This window comes from Cydia amplana, chromosome 5 (genome assembly GCF_948474715.1).
Source record: "Cydia amplana chromosome 5, ilCydAmpl1.1, whole genome shotgun sequence".
Classification (NCBI taxonomy): Eukaryota; Metazoa; Arthropoda; class Insecta; order Lepidoptera; family Tortricidae; genus Cydia; species Cydia amplana.
Window position 1 is genome coordinate 3,034,408 of NC_086073.1, and position 13,093 is coordinate 3,047,500.

A 13,093-nucleotide genomic window follows, 5' to 3' on the forward strand; every position below is an offset into this window, starting at 1 on the left:
GCATTGTAGAAGAAATCCATTACGAACAGAGAACTCGCAGAGCACCGGCACCCAAATGTGTTAATCTATCTAAATGGGTTGGCAACTGTTGAAGGTTTTTATAGATGGCACCAGCATGGGTTTGCCCTGTTTCTAGTTTTGTTCAATGGAATTTGGCTTAAAGGTCATAGAAATCCAAAAACATTAACAATATTCGTAAGATTGACAGGTAAAACCTATGCTGGCAAATTCAAAATACTTCCTCCGTCCAACCCCATTCGAAAACCCTGTTATAACCTGTCACTTGGGACTTTTTCTCCAAAGCGCCCTCTGTAGTAGTAGAGTCGGTTAAAGCTAACTCTGCACTCTACAATTGTGGAAGTGTCACGATTTATATTTAAATATGAAGCATCTGACGCTAACGCTGACTATCGATACTTTGTTCACGTCAAATTCAGTGCTGAGTCCACATTAGTAGGAAAATAAATTTTCAAACCTATTAGGTAGATATATACAGACAACGAACATTTTTAGGGTTCCGTACCCAAAGGGTAAAAACGGCACCCTATTACTAAGACTCCGCTGTCCGTCCGTCCGTCCGTCCGTCCGTCCGTCTGTCACCAGGCTGTATCTCACGAACCGTGATAGCTAGACAGTTGAAATTTTCACAGATGATGTATTTCTGTTGCCGCTATAACAACAAATACTAAAAACAGAATAAAAGAAAGATTTAAGTGGGGCTCCCATACAACAAACGTGATTTTTGACCGAAGTTAAGCAACGTCAGGCGGGGTCAGTACTTGGATGGGTGACCGTTTCTTTTGCTTGTTTTTTTTGCTTGTTTTGCTCTATTTTTTGTAGATGGTGCGGAACCCTCCGTGCGCGAGTCTGACTCGCACTTGGCCGGTTTTTTATCTTGAAAATTTCGGCGTAAGATTGCAGTATCACTATAGACTTATCAACCGATCAACCGGCATATAAACCGTGATTACATTTTGTATTGTTTTCGAGCTCCCGTTATTTCGACGCAGTAAACATGCATCTTGTTCACGGAGCTCGAAAACAATACGAAAGATCTGTACGGATATGATGGTCGTTCTTGTCTACGTGACAGCGTGATAAAACGGTGTCCGTCACTTTCTTTCCCACGGTGTTACAGTGACAGTTATTTTATCACGTGGATAAAGATGGATAAAGCTATCCATAATAGGCTGGCTGATAATCCTGGTTCATATCCCGGTCGATATAAGTCTAGTGAATAATTAAAAACTGTTATTTGCAGTATATTGTTGATACAAGACTAACTTGAGATCCCAATTCTTATAGAAATAATTGCATCCCAAAATCCGCAATCGTTCCCCCCCACGCGTTCAGGGCTGATTAACCTTTCTCAAAACCCATTAAGCAGCCAGCCAGAGTAATCTCTCATATATAAAGACAAGCCAGAGACAGCGATGGTAATCTAGCTTCCCCCGGGCCCGACCCGTCTTCCAGTTTTAATGCACTTAAAATATTCTATGGTCCCATAAAATGTTGCCGATCTATGACTCTCGTAGGGATAGCGGTGTAATTTTAGAGTATAGTGTATTTATTTCGGCCCTGTAGTACTCTTAAGGTGTTTGCTAGAGTTGTTGCTAGACAAATGAATTAGCAATGCTGGTGTAACCAACCATTGGTTTTAAATTTTATTAAGTTGCGCGCTATATTTATCTGCCACTACTAAATTAGGTAAAAATCTAGCTTTTAAATGTTTGCACTATTTGAACAGGACTAAAAACATCAGATGGATATAACAGACTTGATTATGAATAACAAATGTCAAAAATTAGTTTACACATCGCGTGATACGGTCTGTGTTTATATCTAAATCCACATTAATATTCATTAGGTACCTAGCTAGTAGTTCGTTATTTCAGTAGTTATAAATCACACAAAAATGTATGCTTACCTACTCAAAAATAGCATTAGTGCCCGATTCGGATTTTGAACTAGATATGTATCTATTAGACATGACCAAGATATGTCAGTGTCAAACAAGTGTCAAAAGTGACGTTTTTGTTTGAAGAAACATCACTTTTGACACTTGTTTGGCACTGACATATCTTGGTGACGTCTAATAGATATCTATTATCTGACGTATCTTAAAGTTCGAATATGTGGCTGTTAGAGGCTATCTCTCATTACAAAATCGTTTATTTCGATTAAATCGAAACCGTATTTCAGTTTTACTGAAGCGGCCATTGGCTTGAACAGTTGTTTTGCTTAAATCGCTGCCGTGTCGGGCAAAAAAAGTTGAAAATGCCACACCAGCTTGATTGTGCGGCTCGGAATTGGGCCGATACCCTAGTTTTTGGACAGCTATCGAAAAGGACGAAAGTGCTATTAAACCACTGTAAATTTACGTCATATTGTCAATACCCTAGCAGCCTATCGAAAAAGGCCGAATGTATCATTAAATCAGTTCGAATCTATGCCATTTTGGGTGGAATTATCGGGTTTCGTACAATGTACTTTTTGATTAAAATTTTAGCTTGAATGGGGATATGGATTAATTAGATCGTTCAATACAGAAATTTACTGCCAATTTCCTGCTAATCTAAGTAATAACATCCAACATATTAAGTACAACAAAGAGCTTGAGCGCAGTTAGAGCGAATTATAAGTTAGACAATTGAGTTGTTAATAACGGGGTTTTATATAAATGTTCGCCACATTCTGACACGATACTCGGATACAGTTAATTTCAGAGTGATAGGTAAGTGTTTTAGAGCAACGCACTTATTTACAAAGACACTTTTAGGATGAATTGTCACTCGTCATATGTCATTACCAAACTTAAATGGAGCTAGGCGGGACATGTTGCCAGACAGAGTGATGGCAGGTGGGCCAAAATGTTAACGAAGTGGTGGCCGCTTTCAGAAGGAGTGCCTGGCTTCCTGTGGCTCGTCGGGTGGACGATATTCGGAAGATTGCGGGTCACTTCTGGATGAGATTGGCTCAGGACCGGGATAAGTGGCGTACTCGAAGAGAGGCCTATTATGCTCAGCAGTGGGCGATAAAAGGCTGCTATGATGATGATGATGTCATAATATAGGTACACTACTAGAGTTAGAACCTCAGACATGCATTAAAACCTACAAATTGCAACGCACTTTGGCATGTGAATAAAAACCATCTCAAATTCGACGATCGCCATAGCCAAACTCCCAACGTTCCCGTTTAACAAGCAAAATCGGAACTATTACAACAATTCGAAAATCGAATCAGAACATGAAACTCATTTTCATTCCGGCATCCAAATAAAATTTAATTCAGTCCAGTTATAGCGATGGAATCGGGTTGATAATCGATTCAGGCATGTTTGATTACGCTTGTTTGCTCGTTTGTGCCCGCTGATTGCGAAACGTCAAATTGAATAATCGAATCATCGCGTCGCAATTATTGCTGGCAACATTTTCAGTGTTTGCACCCTTTGTTAGCTGATGGGTTCGGTAAACAGAGAGATTGCGAGTTGTTGATGCGATTTCGGTCGAATCTTGCCGAATTCGATTCTAAGAAAATCTTGAGGTAGGTACCAGAGCGCCTACCGCGAACCACGTTCGACGTGTTTCCTTTCTGTCGCACTTGTAAATTCGTACGTAAGTGTGACAGGGAGGTAACACGTCGAACGTGGTTCGCGGTAGGCCCTCAGGATTAGTGATTCAACGAATACGAATATAATTATATAGAACACGGTAACAGTATGTCACTCACCTAATGTACGTATGTATGTATGTATGTATTGTTATATTGGTTATGTTGCCACGTTGCACAGTGTTGCCCCACAAAAGGATAAAGCTCTGCCATGATCATTTTGAACACTTCGTCCGCTCAGCAGCTTTTGTTACAACATAAGTTAAACTCCGCATCATTAACCAAGCCAGTTAGCTGGCAGCGGCAGCCATCGATCATTGGGAGGAAATTATGGCCCCGATTAATCGAACCCTTTGTTTCAACCCTTTCGGTATCGGTTACAAAGAGTTTCTTCCCAATAATGGGCTTGTGACATTTTCGTTTCGTTGAATGAGATCTGTTTTCCAATTTCCTAATCTCATCAGATGGCTTTGAGATAAATAATTGGGTTGGTATAATGAGACTATATCTATAATTAGTATGTAAATATAGTCAATAAGTATAGCTCAGGTTGCTGAAAGGTATTTGAAAAGTTTTTTACAAAAGCTTAGTGTTTAGGTTTGCTAGCTATAAAAATTATATTGTTTTTAGGGCAATGTTGCCCTCCTAAGGTAAAAGGCCGTATTTTCAAAGAAAACTATATGAAAATACCGCTTTTTAGCTTAGGAGGGCAGAATGAGAAATAGGGCCAGATTTGTCCGGCCGACTCTAAATTCCATGTTAAAAAAAATGTACTACAGAGGCCAGTAATGTGGTTAGCCGGTAGAAGTATTTAGCAGATGGCGCCAGCATAGCTTGCCCTGTCAATCCCTCAAATTGTGTAAAATGTTGTATTTTAATGGAATTTTATACCCTGGATGCCAGCCCTTGAAGCCAAATCTCATAGAAAAAGGGGCAAGCTACGATGGCGCCATCTATGCAAACCTTTGACAGTTGCCAACCCTATTACCGGCCGATCGCAATATAAATATAGACCAGTAGGGCTAAGATGGCCGGCTCTTTATCATTTGTCACCATGGCTGTCACGTTCTAACAAATGTGTAAGTGCGAAAGTGACGCATGGCATGACAGGTGATAAAAATGAGACCATAATGGCTGGTCAGGATCTCTAGAACTGTCGTATTAATAAAATTATTAGACCGTTTGACTTCTGATCTTTGTAGTGGTGATGCTAGGCTTCAAGAGCTCGATATTGCCAGGCCTTCAAGGATCAGAAGTCAAATTGCGATCGAACAATAAAATTATGCATACGACACAGTTCTAGAGATCTCGGTCTAATAATAGACGAGCGTACCGAGCCGGTTAAATACCACAAGGTTGGTAATTCCTATTTGTCTCAAGGTGTGTGCATTGCGCGAAAATACGACTGAAAACCAAAATAACCAACGTACGACGCGGTACGTGGCTTACTTAACAATAAATTCCTGTTAGTATTCTCACAGCCAGGCCCCTGTTTCATCACAATTGTCGCCAGACATTGACGATTTACCATGCAATGCTGGTCCAATAAGTAAATATTGACGCTATGTACTGTCGACCCAGAAATGTGAAGGAAATTGTTAGTGTCAGGTGTAAATCGTAAGCGTAGAGAAATAGGCGCCAGACAATTTGAGTTTACTCGATCATTCAAATCTAAATCTAACTCCTTGGCCAGGAAACGCTTGTTTGATGCTGACGCCGACCACGATACGTCGGTTAAAACAAATGAATGGCGGTCGGCGCGCGGCGTCAGCGTCAACCGTGCACGCTCAAAGCGTGCGTTCCGTGGCCCCCGGCATAGAGAAATATAACAAGACAAGAGTGCTCACTCCATACATCAGTTCAGACTATTAATTTCAGTGTCTACATCTAGCATCAAGTAGCGGAACTATCAGTACTGCTACATCTATTGTCAGTACTGATAGTTCCGCTACTCGATGCTAGATGCTAATAGTCTTTTTGGTACTAAAACTGATGTATGGAGTGAGCACTCTATGTATTTTTTTCTCTATGCCCTCGGGTAAATTCGAACACCGCTTTGAGTCATAATTTGCAAATAGCTCGCTAAACGAAGCCATGTGGCCAATATCACCGACAACGGCCGCGTCCAATTCGAAAATCGAACGATATTCCTAGACATTCCAAATTAGAACGCTTATTGCAAGCGTTCATTTGTTTTGCCAGTATGATAAATTAATAGATTAGGGACGCTCGTATTCCTATCGCGTAAGATCCAGTTTAGCTTGAACTCCGTGTACGTATAGGTATTAAATACGTGGGGATCTACTTATGCTGGATTGTATGATAAGTGTTGGTAAGAACTTCTATTTTGCGCCAAGAACACGTTGGCTTAGACTACTAATTGCATATCTGATTAATTGTTATAACTTATTGCTAGCTTATGCTGCTTATTAATTATTTTTGCTTATCCATTCCGCATCCTGATTTTCTCGTTAGATGCATGGGATATTGCGTTTTCTTTTAACAAATATATATTTATTCAATAAAAGTCAAAATACAAATACAAAAAACAGTAACAACTTAAGACTAGCTTAAGCCTAGTCAAAAAGTCCCCCGCGGGTTGTCCCCGGCGCAAAGGTACCCCATCACACTAGCAGCGTTACCACGTTGAATGGCGATGGACAACCTTTGCACCAGGTATGAACCCGCGCGGGCATCAGCCCCCCTCTCCCTAATACGACGTCCCACTTCCCTAATAAAGGCAATAGCCTCCGACCCCCAGCACCCAGTAGTCTCAAACGCAAGGGGCACAAAATAATAATTACTTGCCAGGTTCGCGTACTTATCCCGCTTCTTGACCGCGGCAAAATCTGCAGCGGCACCAGCCGTCCGCACAGTTCGGCCGAGGTGTGAGGCCGCGAAAGTGCTAACGCACGTGGCGTCCCACAGCAGGCACTTGCCCCTCTGCCACGGCACCAAAGTCAAGCCGTCCGGCCTTCTACCATCGGTGCGGCAGAGGCCCGGAGGCTCGAGGACACAGGGGATATTGGCGGATATTAAAGCCCTCCTTACAATGTCATTGAGAGCGTGGTGACGCGGGAACCTTCCTGAACAACGACAACAACTCAAAGCGTGATGGCCGGTCGCCTCCACCATGGAGCCGCAGATGCATTTATGAGGTACACAAACATCGCAGCCCAGGCGGAGAGCCACTGCCACCCGCAATGAGTCGTTGTCCAGGAGTGTTCCCAGATGAGGAGCAGGCAAAGCTTGCAACCACGCTCCCGCTTCGGCATTTGACACCGACTTCAACCTGGCCAAATTCACCCCCGTGGCTTCCCCCATAAGCCGTGCAAGAGCATCCCCAGCCCCCACCTCGTCCCAAAGTCGCTGTACTCGCGGAGCCTCGGGCAGCGACGCCGTAGGGTAACGAGCCGTCCACCTCGACAGTGCATCCTCGACAAACGGAATGGTAACCCTTTCTTCCTGACAACATAAAATTTTAAAGACAAGGTCACCAACTCCATGTGCCGATGCTAGGAAGGCGGGCAAGCCCACATCCCCCGCACACCGCAAACCGAGGCCACCGTGACGTATCGGCAAAGACGCTTTCTTTTTGCTATTGTTGCAAGCTACTATTAGAAAAGGAAATATTTTTTGGTCAGATATTGCCCATTAGAAATATACAATACATATCGCTGATACTTTTGGCTAAAATATGTCAAAAAAGTGATCCACTGTATATCACATGACCCTAATACTTATGGAACCACATAGGTACCTATTCTTTCATTGTTATTGCCATCAAATGCTGACGTGAATTTCCATTTTAACCGCCTTTAAAAACGGAGGTTCTGAATTCGTCGGAATTATTATATGTAGCAATTTTGATTGCAACTGCAAAAATATATTATTGTGAACGTGGATTTTTTAAATAATCTGAAAGCCAATTATTTATCCATAGATGAACCAAGGGAAAAGTTTTTACACTATTTGGTTCCCAATCAAAGTTGCGATAAGTAATTATTTTTTGATTGGGAACAAACTGTAAATTAATCCGTCCTTTAATTGTCGACGTATCGGGTTTAAAACTGCGATGTTGGGATTATCGGGCCAATTCGAATCAACTGATATCAGAATCATATCCGAATGATGTCAATTTCATTCCAAAGTCATCGTGCGTCTTGCATGCCAATTGGAACGTACACTGACATTAGAATCATATTTGAATCATACGGCCCGATTCGAACAATGATTCTAATTTATTAGACAATTTTCTTGAAGGTTTGAAGGTCCCCGAAAACGACTTGCGGGCGACAGTTCATTCCACAGTTCTTAAAACATTTCAGTAAGTACCTATTTGTTCATTAATACACGCATTTTATTACAATGATGGCATCATGATTCATGATGTTATTCTTCTAAAATATTAACGCATCATTTTAAACCTATTGTCCCTATAAACGGTCGTTTACACAATAAACTCAAATCCCACGCTCACTAGTAACTACACATTATAACAGCATTAGAAATCACTAAAAATAAGCGTAAGCGCCTTTTGACGCTACTTAATTTATTACCTTTTCACTGCCGCCGAAAATACGTCAAAAGGTCGTATGTTGTTATGACGCTTGTATAAAGATACGACCTTTTGACAGTCATCGGTAACATATTGTCTGTGACTTTTACTGCCGCCTTTTAAACGTCAAAAGGTCGTATGTTGTTATGAGGCTTGTATAATGATACGACTTTTTGACACTCAGCGGTTACTGTCTGTGACTTGTATTGCCGCCTTTTGAACGTTAAAAGGTCGTATAATATTATAAGGCTTGTATAATGATACGACGTTTTGACAGTCAGCGATCACATATTGTCTTGTCCAGCGCAGACGCATTTACACGGTGCGCGCGCAACTAATGACAATTTAGCGCCTAGATCGTTTGTTAAGGTGAAATGGGACTTGAGTTTGATATTTTAGGCGAGAAAAGTTGCAACTGTGCCTTAATAAATTATAACTACATACTTCCCGATTTTAGGTAGTGAAAGAATACTTTTTTATATGAAACAGTCGTATATGACATGGAAGCGATAAATGATGGGCATATTTTTTGTATTTTATTATAACCTTTGACCGGGCAGTGAAGTCTTTGACCCTTGGATGGCAATAACTAAAATTGAAAGATTAGAAAGGCACTAGGAATTTCTAATGGAGAACTAAAAAATAGGTATATACTAAATTAAAACAATGCCGTGCAATATAACAATGCCTAAAACAGTGGTTCCTAACCTGGGGGTAATTACCCCCGTGGGGGTAAAACTGGCATTTTACGGGGGTAATAAGCTAACCTAATATAACAATACAACAAACGTACACGTTTTATTTTTTATTACCATTGGGAGGAGGGGAAAATCAGGTTCCCTAGTTAATCATAGGGGTGACCGGACTGAAAAGGTTAGGAACCACTGGCCTAAAAGGTTTTGATGGGGTTGCCTCGTTTCTGTAGCGCCTCGGGGATGTTTGCCAATGCCGGAATAGATGGATTCCATGCCATCATGCGAAAGAGGTGTGCTTCAACCCTGAGCAGGATACGGGACAGCCCCAATAGAATCCTGGGCATTGTATCAGAGGCGTGGAACAGCCCCCTAGGCACTGGCTTTGCTTGCATGCGCCAGTCCCTCATGTACCGGGTCATAGGTTAAGTTAGTTTTGTTTTATTTTGTTATTTAATTTTTTAGTTTTTTTATAATTCTAGCGACCCGCCCCGGCTTCGCACGGGTTCACAAATTATACATAAACCTTTGTCTTGAATCACTCTATCTATTAAAAACCGCATCAAAATCCGTTGCGTAGTTTTAAATATCTAAGCATACATAGGGACAGACACACAGCGGGAAGCGACTTTGTTTTATACTATGTAGTGATTAACTAACCCTAATTTTATTTTAAGTTTAGTAATAATGATAGTATCATTAGTATCATTAAAGTCCATCGGGGTTAGTATCATTATGATACTAACCCCGATGGACTTTACGTCTGAATTAAATGCTTTTTATTTTATTTTTATTTATTTATTAAAAGTCAAACTGACTGAAGAAAGCATAACTTTACACAAAAACTTTACATAAAAGTAACGTATGATAATTACCAAATTAATCATTTAAACTTTTTGAACTGGCCGAAACCATTTTTATAATGTCCACCTAAATATCTGGGTTAAATTTCTTTCAAAGCGTCCACTTAACGACATTACAGAGTAATTTACGTTCTACCCCATTATGACACCTAATAAGGAGGCCGATGCCGATTTAAGAATTTGTTATTGATGTGATTAGGCATCATATGCGCACCAACAAGTGCGAGCGAGATGCCTAATGAGATGACTCTGATAACATTTCCCGCATATCAACTATTCATCTTTCTTTATTCTTGTAACCTGCAATTGCAATCGGGTTGCAGTCCGTCTGTATCGGCCCTAATGGTAATAAATAAGTGCACCGATTATTAACTTCTTACGGCGTTATTCATAAAAGTCTGCTTTTCTGATAATTTGTCCGTAATTTTCTACGGGTTCCCAAAGCCGGCCGTGGTAAACTTGCGTGACAATTTAGTACCAATCAGCGCGAATAATCAGTCGTGTTATTAGGGAACTCACACGCACTTTTTGGTGTGCGTGAGATATCTAATGCCACGACTCAAGGTCATGTCAAAACAATATGAGAACCTTAACAAATTATAAAATCAGAATCAGCCTTAAGAGGTCAACGACCTTAAACTGCCCGACATTTTGTCATCATGTGTCACGATTTTGATGTAACGGGATGTGACCATATAAATAGATTAATGTCAATCCACATTATTAACTGACAATTGGTAACCCTTATTGCAACGTATTAAGATCCACTGATGGTCAGCGATTGTGGCTGTTAGTACGATGACAGAGTCAAAATGTGCGTGAACGAATGTAATGAATGAGTGAATGACTAGTGAAAAGCTTGATTGTTCTTTACTGGTTGGCAGCCGGATAAACGTTGTAATTATGTAGGTGTATTAATTCAATTCACTTTGAATAATTACTTCCAATCGAATAATTACCATAGCGACCATTTGATACGATCCTTTGTGTTTTTTAAATTAAAATCAGTTTTGTTGATACTTATAAAATTAAATTTAAACGCACGCAAAGTTGTTAGTTGTTGTTTAACCCCTCGTGTTAATTTTACCCGAGCAAGCGAAATATTCCAAAAGTGGTTCGAAAATGGGAACTTGAGCGTTGCGAGGGTTTCAAGGCACGAGGGTTAAACAACAATTTTCTTATAGCCAAAGAATTGGCATTCACTTTTTATTTTATAAATCGGTAAAAAACATGACCGAACATAGTAAAGCTCCGGTCGGTTTCATTAGTGTAGGTACTGAAACTTCTATAAAATTAGAATAACTCTGTACGGAGACATTCGTTATTTTAACCCAGCTCTCACCGCGAACAAGAGTTTGGTTTAAGGGCGGTCTATCGCCTGGGGTGTAGTGTAAAGTCTGGATTTATTTTACGTCCTAGGTAAGCTGTGCGCTAGACTAGACAGTTTGATGTTACCAGATATAATCTGATCTTATGACTTTATTTATTTTGACGGGGGGTTTTGTTTTCTCCTATGTACCTTAATTAAGCTACCATTGTACGTTATTAATTAAAATTGAACTAGGCGTGTTCGACCGAATACCTAATTAGACAAAAGAAATATTTGGCGAATTAAATAAAACGAGATTTAAAAATTTAAATATAATAGTTTAGTTGCTTATACATTCTTCAGTGTTTTCAAATTATTATGAATTACATACCTAATACCTAATTTAGATTATAAATTTTACCAATCATAAATCTAATTTTTCCTAATATTAGTGAGAAGAACCTTAGTTTAATCTCGGATTCAGTCAAAGGAAAATACTTAATTTACTTTACCAAAGCCAGTCAGACCTCAGGCCTGGCCTAAATAGAAATACTCTTTCCGCAGAAAACATTTTATTTAAATTACATTTCATAGGTATTTCAACATTTTAAATATAAAAATAACTAAAAACACCCTTTCAAAATATTTCAGTGCTCCAAAGCAACGCTGAAATTGGAAAGTTAGTGTCGGAAAACCGAAATTCCGTGTACAACTTGAAAGGTTTTAATCACTGTGAGTGGGGCCCATCAATCTGCTTAATGCCGGGAACCAGCGATCTGTTTGCCACCTGTAAGGGATGGCACAGTGCTGCTTACATGAACAGTAGTTTCAGGGCCTTAGGGCTCATTTAGACAGTGCGAGAACTGCATGCTGCTGCTGCTGCTGCTGCTCGCATGCGAGTTTCGTTACATTGCGTCATATGATCGGACGGCTGAATTGATGTAACCTCAATGGTTCGCAATGTAACTAAAATCGTATACGAGTTCGCGTGCCGTCTAAATGAGCCCTTAGTCTCCGGTTAAAGTCGAACGCTGCGTTCAGGGGGCCGATTTTAGAATTTCTAGCGTTCGATATTGTCATTCAAATATCCGTAAAAAACGACGAACAGCTATTTTTGAAATTGAGGTTCGAGTGGTGGACTAGGCTGAAGTTATACAAGTTATTCGATTTACCTTCCTAATTAAAGCAAAATCTGTCGAACCTTACATTTTAATTTAATTTGACGGGCGTACCTATAGCCTCTTGTAAGAACCAAAATCATGTTATTTTTTCAATTTAATAATGTGTGTATTTTTTCTTGTTTCAGGTAAACTGCTTATCATGTCTTCAGAAGAACTTTAAATGATTGTTCGCTACTGTACTTCCGACACGAACTTGAAATGGTTTAGGAGCAAATATGTTTAATATTTCAAGTTCCCTTGGTTTTACCAACATAAGTTTTATGCACCGTTGAGCATTCATAGGTAATATTTTTGACAGCTGGTAGTCACTTTTGAATTAATATTTATAATGATTCGAAATTGCAAAAACTGGCTTGAGGTACTGACTATGTTGGCGCTACTGTGGTTGTACGCAGTACGCAAAAACGAGTGATCCATTACGGTCCAAGATCTGATAGAGATGAAACTAAACGCATACAACCCTACGGGTGGCTTCGCGTTAAATAGGTTAGACATAATCCAGAGGAGTATTCTGATATAACAACTTGTTCAGGTTTCGATACGACTATGATGATCGCTCACGCTGATTAGTGCGCAGGAAGTGCAATCAGTCTCGTGTCATTCGGCATCTCGTTCGCACTTATCGGAGTTATCGGTGCACTGTGAGTCGAATCAAAACCAAAAAGTTGTTTAATCAGAATCGTCCTCCAGGGAGGCATCGAAGAGTTGGTCACTGAATTAAGGGAGTTAGTTAGTTTACCACTTCATTGATTTAATGTAGTATAAGGTATGAAAATAAATGCGTTTTCTTGGTCCCTAGTTTGACTACAAGTTTGATTAGATTATTGTCAGTTAATTATAATACAAGTATTCAAAAAATATGCTTTTTACTGCTGTGC

The 13,093-nt window shown here is 40.0% G+C and overlaps 1 protein-coding gene across 1 annotated transcript in view; it reads left to right on the plus strand.

Annotated features, from left to right (window-relative positions):
* The window catches only part of LOC134647818 (leucine-rich repeat neuronal protein 1-like), a 348,919-nt gene that overhangs the window by 63,095 nt on the left and 272,731 nt on the right, over positions 1-13,093 (plus strand). The gene's annotated exons all lie outside the window — the stretch shown is intronic.